General features: G+C 34.3%; 1 pseudogene; it reads right to left on the bottom strand.

Annotated features, from left to right (window-relative positions):
* The window catches only part of LOC129073920 (39S ribosomal protein L48, mitochondrial-like), a 71942-nt pseudogene extending 59761 nt beyond the window's left edge, over positions 1-12181 (bottom strand).
* Positions 12182-13773: the final 1592 nt, after the last annotated feature.

The raw sequence follows: 13773 nt of genomic DNA, 5'->3' as shown, positions 1-13773 counted from the left end.
AAATAAATAGAACAAAAAATATGCAAATAAAGAAAAATATATATTTTAAAACTACAGGTTTAACCTAGCAAGCTCAATAACCAAATAACACATTTAAGAAATTTAAAAAAAAATAGTTTCAGCAAAAAAGAATATTACAAACAAGTTAATAGAAGAAATTTTCCATGACTTAGGAACTGGAATGGGTTTCCAGTTTAAATGGGCCCAACATTTTAATGATATCAAAAATGGAGAGCAGTTCATACATATGACTAAATATAAGAATCAAAATGGCAAAGCAGTTCTCAGAAGAATCACCAATTGCATGTTTCTCACCCAATCTGTACTCATTCATCTTAGAGAACATCTAAGTCATCATCCATGGCACATTTGTCAAAATAGGTGCAATAAAGGCACTGTTAGTGAGAGCTCAGAATGAAATGAAAAAAATGTTATTGAAAACTGGATGAAAAAGAATCTTTATTGTATAGGGGCCAAAAACTTAGTGGAATTACAGTTATGTGGAAAGCAGAATTTCAAAGCAATGAACTTGACTATGTAAGTGAGGAGATTTCTGTTGAAAGTAGAGCCAGTTTCTTTTTGCAGCTTATACTAAAATATAAAAGGAAAGAGCTAGATGAGAAACATCTTTAGTTAAAAAGGAAATAGAGCCTGCTAACATGGGAAATACTCATCCTATCCAGATTACGGAAACCCTAAAATTAGCAGGTTCGCTGTCAAGAAAGACTAATCTGAAAAACAAGCCAAGGGTGTGGCTGGACAACCTTTTACTGAAGCTTTAAAGAGGATCAAAAGACCAGAGTATTCGATTTCACATGTTGCTCTTTAAGAGATTAGGTAAGTGACTAGGTCCCCTCAGCCATCTAAACAGAAGCTAGGAATAGAGGTGGAATTATCCAAGAAGTACATGCAATCATGAGCCTTTTGTCTAAAGGAGTGAATCACCAAAACATACAAGGGAGATTTACAAGGTCCTTAAGAATGTTATGTCAACAGTCACACTGCCAGCATGATATGAAAGAGACAGAGAGAGAACAAAATGAAAGAAGGCTAACTCCCCAAATTCTATAGGTAAGAAACAAGCTGATAAAACTACTCAGCTGCAATGCATTTCTCTTCCTCTTTGGAAAGACAAGTCAGAGAGTGCAGGCCAGAGCCAGAGCCACAGAGAATTATTTCCAGGCCTTGGAATCGAATGTTGCTTGCCCAGTTGGATTTAACTTACCAAATGATATTACTTAGGGCTGGTGACCCCTTTTTTCCTTCCATTTTCTCCCATTTTTGAATTGGGGCACTGATACCTGTTATCCTGTGCCTGTCTCTCCTTTGTATTTTGGGGACAGATGAGATGTTTTCTAGTGTCACAAATGCACAGGTGAAGAACAATGCTGCCCCAGAATGGATTATACCTAGACCCTTGCTCATGCCTAATTTAGATGATTAGATAATGAGACATAGGTAAGAATTTGGCTTTGAGATGATGCTCTAAAGGCTTGAGATTCTGGATGATTTTGAAATGGGATGAATGTACATGAGAGGGTCATGAATCTTTGGGGGTCTGCTGTAGACAAAATAATGGCTCTCCAGTTGCCCACATCCTAATCCCTAGAATTTGTAAATCTGTTATCTCACATGGCAAAGGGGATTTTGGAGATGTTAGGCTGAAGCTCTTGAGATGTGGAACATATTCTGGGTTATCTGGATAGGCTCAATGTAATTACAAGAGTCCTAATAAAAGGAAGGCAGAAGTGTTAGAGTCAGAAATAGGCAATGAAATGACGTTTGATGTAACTGAGAGAAAGATTAAAAGATGTTTGTTGCTGGCATTGAAGGTGTAGGGTAAGATCAGTAGCCCAGAATTTCAGAATGTTCTAGAAGCTATAAAAAGTGAAGAAATAGAATTTTCTCTAGAACCTTTAGAAGTAATGCACTTCTGCTAATGCGTCTTAAACTTCTGACTTTCAGAATTGTATGAGAATACATTTGCATTGTTTTAAGCTACTAAGTTTGTAGCCTTCACTCCCTAACCTTGCCCTCATTTCCTCAGACACTTCCTTTTCCCCTCATGTTTTCATTTACCCTGGAATGAAGAAATAGGAGAGAGGAAAACATAAACCAGTAATTCAATGTGCAAAAATTAATATATAGATTTCATAGCAAAATTTCAGCAAATAATTCTAGCAATTCAGTAGAAGGGTTTATGGGGAAAAGCAAGTAGATTGGTGTTCCCGAAGAGTCCCTCATCCTTCATAGGAAAGAATTAATCATGGCGTTCACTGGACCACACAGGATGAAGTGGCGTTCCAGGACTGGGTGTCCCATTCTGCACTTCACAGAACATCCACATAAGCTTACACTCTTAGACATGTTGTTGTGCTGCAAGTCACAGTAGGGGCTCCAAGCATCTTTCTGAAAATTCCTTAAAAAGGAGGCTTTCCCAAAGAAAAGGTCTCCAACTCAATTTAAATAAATTTCTATTCTTTTAAGCCACTAAATTTGTGACAATTTGTTACAACAGCAATAGGGAACTAACACATCAACTAAACCTTCAACCCAGCATGAAAGCAAAATAAAGATATTTCAGACATATATAGACCCCAAAATTTTCATGTACTCATTCCCTAGAGGTTCTTGAAGGATATGTCTTCCAGACAGAAGGAGTAAGTTCCAAAAAAGGGGGACATGATGCCCTAGAAACCAAAAATACAACACAGAAGTTACATGGATTTCTTCACCCCGTAGACTTGTCATTTCCTTCAGCTTATTACAAGACAACAGAATGCTGCAGCTACATCAAAATCTATTTACTTGTCCCCTAAAATTTTACACCCATAAGCTACCAAATAGAATGTCTGAAAATTGGCATATGGAATTCTGACAAAGATCAAAGCAAAAAGAACTTCTAAATTATCCAACTGGATAATTTGACTTTGATTCAGGTTTTTTTCTTACAGAAAAGGAAGAAGAATAGAAGCAGCTATAACATATGCAATGACCTCACTTTCAAATTGTTATTAGGTTAAATTCTTCAACACACACACATTAGGTTAAATTCTTTAACACACACACAGTAATGAGGTGGATAAGTAATTATTTTCATTTAGAGATAATAAAGCTGTGGTTTAGAGAGGTGACAGAACTTGCCAATGACACAGTAGTATTGAATAAATAGATTAAGTGATACTTGGCCTATTTCTACTCAGAATATAGACTATTATAACAACATAATACTGGATATTCTCAATTTTTACCATAGAGAAAATTTTTCTGTTTTGCAAAAAGAATAAGGGTTTAAATATAACCAGCCATGAAGTCAAAAGATATTCCCATTTGACTCACTAAACTCTAATTAGTGTCACAATTATTATAAGAACAATTTGAAATAATACTACTTACCTGGAGATAGTTAAGCACCATGGTATATATTTACCTGCCATTAAAAAATGTTTTTCTAGTATAGAGTATTTAAAAAAATGTGGATTTTATATTTTTTTGTCACAGCTGGAAAAGTTCAGTATCCAATTCATTTTTCATGGTGTAATATCACCTGGTCCCAGGCAGTGCCAAAAAATAAATTTAAAAAAATGGAATATATACTTTTTAAATAAATATAAATCATGTATACTGGTTTCATATAAATTTCTTAAATATTTTTTCAACTGACTATAAAAATACGTAATAAACAAAACACTCCAACTAGAAACTCATAAGTTGTTTGTGAAGTTGATTTTTATTTTAAACGATCTACGAACATGTATTAACCATTCTGTGTCTGTTACTGTGATATATTTAATTTTTTATAATACTTTTATTAGCAAGAATCTTATGAAGGAATTTTGTAAATGAGCTCCCTTTGTGAGAGGTCAGTTTACCCACAGAGTTTTAGCTGATTATTAATGATAACATTTTTTTGAAGCAAATATTCTGACTTCTGCTGTAGCTATGTTGAAGATTTTTTTCTAAAGTTTTAAAAGAAAATTCAGTTAGGAAGATGTAGTCTATCCAAATTTTTAAAAGCAAACTACCTAGCCAGTTAGAGGATGGATGTATGCATGCATTCTTTTCTCAGAGATAAAATTTCTAAAAATTATTTACTCCTATTTTGGTACAAAGGCAAAAGTACTATTTCTGATTAAAACCAAAAATATCAGAATGTTACATTAAGTCAGTTGATTTTAGTAAAGTTGGTCTGGAAACTAATAAATGAGCTGTTCTTGCCTCAGAAGCTTTAAACTTTTTAATAAATTATAAAGAAAACATATTAGTTAAGTGTTAATTTTACTCAATTACTTATCCTCAATCTCAATTTCCAGGGGAAAATTATTACTTTGTTTACACAGCAGTATTTCTTTTTTAATATACAGAACTTTCTGAAAATTATTTTATAGAAACAATGTTTAGACTACTAGTGAAAAGTGGCAGATTGGAGAAAGGCATTTACCTCTTTCCCTCCCAATATCCTGTAGAAATGAAGAAAAATTTATTTTAAAATGTGTAAATCCAAAACATGATTCTCAAAATAAGGAAGTGTGCTATTAATGCATTTCGCTGACTTTAAAGCGTGTCTGGAATGTGGCACTGGTATTCGATCGGAGGAGTGACTGAGGAGGGCAAGTGTAGTTCAAAACAGGCCAAAGAAAACAATTGCTTAGAGAGAAGCATCCTCCCCAACTGTATCTCCGAAAAACTCAGCTCTGAGTGAACTTGCACGAAGGACGGGAAGCGAAGGGAGAACCGCCTGCAGAAGAGCTGACCCCATTACATGTCTGCAGATCACCCCGCTGCGCAGAAGGGCAGGCTGCTCCTTTCCAGACTGCTCTGCTGGCTTCTTACCGTCTGTTGAATCTCTAGAGTCCCACAGGGCTAGGTTACACGCTACTTTCTCTGCTTTACACTTTTTTCCTACTTGATTTAAACTTTTCTCATTTGTGGAGTAGAAACTGTCTATTGAGAACTACCATTACTACTATTTGTTATGAACCTCTAACTCATACCTAGACACATGCTGCCTACCGACATGTCCACTTTCATGTTTTAAAACTTCTCCAATGACCACTCATTAGTGGATGTCCATTCATCCATTTTGTGGTAACAATGCATCATTATCCTACTCATCCAGTGTGGTTCAAATGGGGTTTATTCCTTCATCTGCTCCAAGCATCAGCTATATTCCAGATTTAGTCAATCACATGAATCTGAGCAATGAGAAATGGACTCGTGATTTTACTAAAGATATTCGAAAAAAGGAAAATCTCATTCTACCAGGATTTACAAGGTGAACAGTTGTAATCATGTGATTTCAGGAAGTCACCGTAAAAGGAGCTGTTTAAACACACGCACAGACCCCTACACAAAAATAGAGCCTAGAGCAGAGAGACAATGACAACATATTAACAGTAGAATTTGAACCTTAGACTCCTTTTCCTCACATCATTCTGTTTTTGCCATCTTTGGGATAGTGCTACGCAGTTGCAACTTCTCTTATCAGCTTAGCACTGACTAATCTTTGCTTGACTTCTTCCTTCCCAAACTTCAAATCTCAGTTTAAATATCACCTTTTTGTGGTTGTTCAACTATTCCTTCCAAGTGGCACCATCAATACTCTATAAAGTCAAGGCAAGATGCATCTGTCATATCATTTTGTAATAACTTCATTTTTATTTGCCTTTTCCAATGAAATTCAAGCTCCGCACAGGCATCAAATCCGTGCTGCTCATTGTTGTGTTCCGAAGCCCTGGAATAATAACTACTGCATATGAAATATGATCACATACTAAATTTTATTTGAATAAATGAATAAATGAACCAAAAATGAGAATTGTATAGTTATTCATATTTGAGAAGTTGAAGGAAGGTAAATGAAATTGTAAACACACTAAATTCCTCATGTTGCATGAGTTTATAAATAAATGCTGAATAAAATTAAAAATATTTTACAAAGAACCTTGCATGTATTAATTACATAATGATAATCAGCAGAATAATTTATATAAAATAATGCTCCATTTACTTTTTCATGTGTTATATACTTTTTCTCAAGTTTTATTATCCTACATTAAAGATAATAATCATATTCATGTGGTTTAAGTTTTAGAGTAAATTTGATTCATTAATGCAAAGATGTTAAGCATTCTCTATATTTTAAAGTTTTGACTTATATTTGTTTTAAAATATAAGTGGGAATTACTTAAAATATCTGACTCAAATTTTACAAAAGTTGAATACTAAGGTAGTGTAATTTACAACCGTGTACTTTATGTCTACTGTTTTCAAGACACTACATTCTATAAGGATGATTAAGACTTTAATGTTGCTCCAAGAGGAAAATCAAGAGAAAAAAGCCAGCATTTATTTAGCACTTACTCTGTCCTTGTGTCCTTCATAAACCCTCACGGCATCCCTCAGAGATGACAGGACCATTTGGGAGTGAAAAGGACACTCAGAACACCAGAGCCCTTTCCCCAGCCTCTGTCATTACACAGGACAAAGGTAAGATTAAAATATGTGTGTGTTCAGGAGTGGGTTGACTGTTTTATTTCCTTGTTACACATTGTTTTCTTGCAAAAACGTGACCATGTAGGAAATGTATATGTAAAAACATATTATGTTCATTTCTTTGTAGGTTTATTTTTTATGCTACTAATCTTTGTCATTTAGAGATGTGATGCTGCTTTATATTTAAGATGACCTAATATAATGCATATTTTGGAGAAGACAACTTATATTGTATAAGTAGGTACATTTTATTAAATATATATGGAGTGAAGTTAAGCTAATATAACCTGGCACAACTAAAACATTCTTCAGAATTTTTTTTTACTTCAGTGACAAATGTAGCACTGTCCTTAGAAGAATAAAAGTAAAAAAAGAAAAGAACGTTTTTAGAACACAACATTCTAATGAGCTGATATGTAATTTACATAGAAAATAAGATTTATTAATTATGAGTTAGAAATATTTGTGATGATGATTTTGGCTTTAGTAGAGTGAAATCAATCTATAATCATTACAACTAAGTTACTCTAATGGATTATTTCAGAAGAACTTGACTTTATTTATGCCAACTCTAGGATTCTGAAGAAGACTCAATAATATTGTGCAATTCATACTTTGAATAAATAACATTTCTTCCATCTGAGCATAATTTCCAAATGCAGGCTTGGAACACTCATACTCCGCTGTCTGGAGATACTTCTATCTTTTTAATGAGTAGCATTGCAGTTCTTATATTGGAAGATGAATGTCAATAACCAAATCAAAAAGTCAAATCTAAAGATTATTTTAAAAGAGATGTCTCAGGTTGTTTATCCAAAACAAAGATAAAAATTAAATCAATTTTTTTTCTAGATATGTGGGTTCTCTCAGGGTGAGGTGTCTCTGGGAAGATTTTCTCAAGGAAAATATTAATGTCACTAATAATGAAACATTTCTAAGTCCAGTAAGTTTAAACTATGCCTTTTTAAAATGTTCAGATAAGGATACATTTATATAATTTGTGAAGAGCTTTCAAAATTTATTGATATTTAATTTCACTTGGAATTGCCTTTAGTGATATCAGAAGAATTTAGGGACATTTTTAAAATCTCAAGTGGTAAAACAAATGTGTGTATCTGTATGTGTGGCTATATAAAAATTGTTGGAGATTCATGATATGTCTATGCTTGATAAAATTTGATAAAAATCTTGTGTTATTTTTTTAAACCAAAAAAACCACATTTCTCTTATTTTCTTTGTGTTCTGGGTTTTAATCCTTCAAATTCCTTCACATTGTGTATGCCAGAAGATGTTCACTTATGTCATTGATATGGGTTGAAATAAAAGTGGGATTAAAAAAACAAGGGAGAACAAAGGAGAAAAGGTTTATTTAGGTTCATCTCTTCCTTTCTCATAAAACAATTAAATATAAACTACCTTCGAGATACTTCTATTCTTTGACTGTTAAAAGTAAATGAGCCCTGAGATATCCAAATGAAAAAATTAAAATTAACTAGAATACTTATTATTAAAACAGAATTCCCAACTATCTTTTATGATTAAATAACAATTTAATGTCTCTGCTTAATTGGAAATACATACTGATGTGAGTGTAGGTGATAAAAAGGTTTTCAAAAAAATTTTTTTCCAAGTGATAAATATTATGCCTTGTATTCCAAATCATAGCTTTATAGCTGAAATAGGTAAATGGATGCTAAACTTCATTATGTTGATTTACACTGAGTATGTTTCCAAGTTACCAAGTATCCCAGGATAAATAAATCAAACTTAGTGGTATATAAGAAGGAACGTTTTATTACGTTAATGGATTCTCTAGGTCAGGGATTTAGAGGACCAGTAGAGATGGCTTATTGTCTCCGATTTGTATCTGAAGACTTCAATGAGTAAGTTACTATAGGCATTTTCATATTCATATCTGAGAAAAAAGAGTTGGGAGAGTGCAAATGCCAGGCTGCAACTGAAGTTCCTCCACTGTCATGAGCTCCATGTTGCTTGGGCTTCCTTGCAGCATGGACACATCACGTTAGCTAATCTTCATACATGAAAGCTTAAGTCTCCCAAAGAGAACATTTCAATGAATAAGGAGAAGTGGCATGGCATTTTATGACATGGCCTAAAAAGTTATATAGCATCCTTGGCTACATTTTCTTGGTTATAGCACTCATCTTGCCCAAATTCAAGCATGTTCCCACCTCTTCATGGAAGAGTACAAAAGAATTTGTGGCCACATTTTAAAACAACAAAAGCCTGGCCTCTGTCCACATACTATTTATATTTCTTCCACTTGCAAACAGTCTTTGCCACTTCCCAAGACCCTACGAGGCCTCATCTCTTTACAGCATATTCAGGCTGAGGCTCTAGGGTCAGAATCTCAATCTAAATCAAGTCCCGGTGTAGATGAGGCTTCTCAGAAATAATCACATTTGATGCACAGCCAAGACAAGGTGTCATCCCCCGCCAACAATCAGCACACAATCATGGGAGAGTTAAGGATAATGCAATATTATGACTGCATCAGCATTCTAAGGACTATCAGAATCATTGTATTTAATGTAAGGTTGTTTACTTATTCCCATTGTATGCAAATTCTAGTGGCTGCATTTTGATGTTACAGATGTTAAAATGTAATTTTAAATAGTTTATATTATAGTTTATAGCTCCAGACCATTAGTTTATTCTCAGAGAGATCTTACTACTTGAAATTAGTGAAAGGACATATTCTCAAATGAGATTTAATTTCCCAGAAACAAAAAAATAAAGCACATAAGCTGCATGATCAAATATTTAGAGACATTGCCACTAGAATAAACAATATCATATTAGATGTAGGGAAGACTAAAACTTGCTAAAGCTTGAATTGTGCCACCTAAGTAATTAAGACAGGAATGACTCACTGCCAGGAATAAAGAGAATTGCAGATTCCAGGTTACTTTACAGGAATTGTCAGAGTTGGGGGGGAAACTTCTAATCTCAGGCACTTTCATAAAATTGAGAGCAAATTCTTTTGATCGTATATGTTACAGCTATCACACAGCACCTCAATATAAAGAAAACTATGTTAAGTAGTGGTTATGGGAGAGAGAGAAGATGGGTGGTTACATAGAACAATGCAAAGCCTTTGGCAGAAAATGTTCTAACCTGGAAAGTGATAACGTAAAGGCAAAATATTATAGCTCTAAACAGGAAATATACAAATATGTCTTACTGCTCTTAGCTTTAAAATTTACAACAAATTAAACTAGTGTGGTGATGTGGATTAGGTCAAATCTTTTTGTAGTTAAATTGTACTAAGCACTTAAATAGTACAGAAAATACGGGTAAAACTCCATATTGATAAAACAATACCTTGGGAATTCTCTACTGTAGTCTTTGGAATCTGGTGTTTGAATAAAACCCATCCCATCTCTAAGTTGATCTACAGTTGGGACTTTACTAAATTTTGATTCTAAAGGTTAAAGCTACAAAGTCGTTAGGAAACTCAATAATACTAGGACTTTAGCCTCTGTTCCATTTCTATCATTTTACATTATTCTGGTGCTTAGGCTTGCAACATCTCTCTGAGACTTCTATGTAACTGTCTGGGTTTGGCATTTATCCCATTAAACTATCCCACTTATTCCCATGCTGTCTCATAACAGAGTTTCTGCAGAACTAACTTATTGGAAAAAGGTGCACTCTTAAAAGTTAAGTAGAGTTTCTTCCTGGAATCCCCTGGCAAAGAGAAGTGAAAGAGGAGATTCCCTGACAGTCTTACAGGAATTTTTGCTACCCACTCTCACAATAAGAAACTCTTAACAATAATTCAGAGTAGTTATGACTAAGAAGACTATAACGATTTCTTCACAAAAAAGATATATTGTATCTTCATATAACATAGTGATAATCAGAACAAACCCATGTATTTCAAAAAAAGACTGAATATATCTACTTGTGTAAAATCAGTCTATCTATCTATCTAAATAAACTTTACACTCCCAGAGAACATAGAGTAGTTAGTTTCACTTTGTCCCTAAAATTTTAATGGTATCTTCAAATGTATTATGGTTCAGAAGACTAAGAAATTCCTTAAATGTAATTGCTTAAATGAAATTATAGTAAATTGATTATTTATAAAAAGCACTAAGGATACATAAAATAAATTATTTTATAAAGTAAATAATTAAGATCTAACATGACTGTTTTATATCAACATTTGGTTTTTATGTCTTAGGTTTTCTTCTACTAAAACAATCTGTGAAAAAAGATAGATGGATAGATACATAAATGCATGGACAGATGTAGTTAAACAATACAATATTTTAAATAAAAGAAAATAATGCACACTGAATATTAGCAGATTTTATAAACTTTTAAAAAGGGTCTATATATATTTGATTATTATATATATATTTCAAACAGAATCATGTGAATAATAATTATACTTCTAAAATGACTGATTGTTATATAAAAACTAACAGCAATAAAGTGACAAGTATTGTACTTCATCAATACCTTTCTTGAAATAAAACATATCTTGATGATCAACACACTATATATTCACCGTTTTAACTTATTAAATGATAACTTGAACCCACACACATTGAAAATAAGTTTTTTGAGACAATCTTAAACAAAACTCAAGCAATATTTACATACTATGGTGTAAGGAAGAGATATTAACAGAAATGATCTTCCCTCCAGTCCCTGTCTAGACCACCGGATATCTGGTCAACAGCATCACAAGGCTCAGACTCAGAAGTTTCCATAATGCCCTGGCCAACAGCTAGACATGATGAGTGATGGCTACAGCAGTAACCAAACTCAGTACGCATGCTGTTAAAGTAGTGATGCACCCAACTCCAAAGTCAGGACGAAATAACACATTAGAGCTTTGAATAACAATTTCTCCTTGAGCAGTAAATCAGTGTAATCTAGACAGTTTTGGCAGAGCAAGAAAAGTATAGAAATTTAGAAACAAACAACTTTTACAGCTCAGCTTACATTGGGACGGAAATTGTTGGAATTAATGATTTATTCTAGATAATTATAGGTAGTCATATCCATGTTCATGTTCATATCCATATACATCTAAGTTTGGTACCTGTCTAGGCCAATAACAGTACACATCTCAAATGGAATTAGGTGAGAAGTAAATAAGATAATGTGACTAAAGTTTATTGAGCATTTTAGTTGTGTAAACAGGTACACACACAAATTCCATTTTTTTAGGGAACCTATATTTCTTAGGAAAAAAGTACATATTCCTATCTGCCAGAGGAGCAGAGTTACTAAACATAGCAATAAGCTATCCCACCCACAAAAATTACCATATATAAGGAGGGCAAGCCAGTGAAAAATGAGTTTTTGCAGTGTTATAATAAAAGAATTTCCTGAGACCTGCACGTGTGGATGGAGTTCTTTATTGATGGTAATTATTGATGATGTAAAATTAAAGGAAGTTTCCCTTCCTGACTTTTTAATGTTCTATCTTCATCCATCTCACCATGGAAAAGGTCCAATCTTGCCTTCGGTAGGGCCAGGGTAAAGGCCACTGCCCAGTTCCTGCTCCATATTGAAATACAGTCCAGTCCAGCATGCCACTAGCTTCCAGCCGCAGTCCAGTGCTGCACGGCAATGTTCCGGCTCCTCCTGGAGCCTGCATGTGGCGTCCCCATAGCCACGGGCCGTGAGACTGCCAACGCCACATGGCCATGGAGAGAACAGGCAAGTGCACTGTGGGAGTGCAGGTCACCAACTAGCGAAAAAGAGAGGGAAAGAGAGAAGAGAGAGAGAGAGCTTCTATGTCCCCCTGGGAGTATATTAGCTTGGGTTTAGGACAGACTAAATGCCTTTTCAAAAGAAGGCCAATCAATTTCCCAAGTTTTTGTGGGCTTTTGATAGGCCCACCACGTAGACTGACAAGCCTCTGTGGGCAAGCACCTCCACTTGTGCCTTACTGCCCCCCGCTCCCTGCAAAACAATCTGGTACCAGAGTGGGGAAGGGAAGAATGCTAATCCCATGGAGTGAAAAGCTGTAGCTTCCTGGTGAAGCGAACAGGCTCATGTCTCATATGTTATTAAGCTCAATGTCTGTCTTGTTGCTTCTCTTTCTTATATTAACAATTAGCTAAGTACTGACAGCAAATTAGCCTATATTTCTTAGAAAAAGTTATACATTCATATTTACCAGAGGAACAGAGTTTCTAAACATAACAATAAGTTAGTCCACCCACAAAAATAATCATATATAAAGAAGGCAAGCTATATTAAAATTTGATGTCTTAGATGGAGATTAAACATCAACTGTAATTTTGCCTTCTTACCATTTCACGTACTTGGAAAAGCTAGCTCTTGACAGCTTTATTTATATGGTTTCATTTATCTTAAAGTAATACTATTGTCCCTGCCAGTGACTGGTTCTCAATGAAGTCAGGCTGAAGCCAGTCACATGGCGTTAACCTAATCACAGGAGTTGGTTCAGGAAAGAATGCATGTGAGTCTGTGAGCCAAAGGCATGTGAGAAAAGTGCATTTGGGAACATGAGGGAAATCTGTTTTGTGTTTGTTGTTGCTGCTGCTGTTGTTTTTATGGTATTTTTTCTCTCACTTCTTTTTTCTCTCTCCCAGCAAAACCACTGGGAAGTAATTTCTCTTTTCTGCACATTACAGTTACATGATAGAGGCTGGGAACTAGTACCAAGTGAGAACAAAGACATCATCTGAAAAAAAGACAGTGACAAGGGAAATCCAGAAAAGGAGATCTGGAACCAAAGGATGAAGCCAACCCTAGGCTTCTATTTGTGGGAACCAGTTAATATCCCTATCTTCCTATTTAAGCCTTTTTGTTTTTATCTATTTTTGCTTAACCTAAAAATTCATAGAGTATCTTATTTCTCTCTACCCTAAGTGTATCCGATTAATATCTATATAAAGGCCAAGACCATTACTTGACTTGATTTTATTCAATTATATCTTTTTCTACCTCAAATCTTTCTTACCCTTATTACTGTTTTTTAAACATTCCAAATACCCCCTCACCTAGATATTGTAATTGATTCAATTATGTTAACAAAATATGTTTACTTAGAAGCATATTGAGACTGAATATGTTCAATATTCAGAAGATAAGAGAATAGATGCATTAAAAGCTTACTATTTTGTCATATATAAATTTTTCACATATTTATAAAGTTTTCTTTTCTTTTTGCTATATTGACAGAAACAGAAAGATAAAGTAGGAGTGTTCTGAATATAATCAGTCATTTCATATAATTAATAAGGTTGGAGTTAGAGGCAGTTT

This window comes from Pteronotus mesoamericanus, unplaced genomic scaffold, assembly GCF_021234165.1.
Source record: "Pteronotus mesoamericanus isolate MK-2021 breed Mesoamerican mustached bat unplaced genomic scaffold, CSHL_Meso_final contig_116, whole genome shotgun sequence".
Classification (NCBI taxonomy): domain Eukaryota; kingdom Metazoa; phylum Chordata; class Mammalia; order Chiroptera; family Mormoopidae; genus Pteronotus; species Pteronotus mesoamericanus.
The sequence above is the reverse complement of the archived record's forward strand: the minus strand, read 5'-3'. Positions and strand labels throughout refer to the sequence as shown.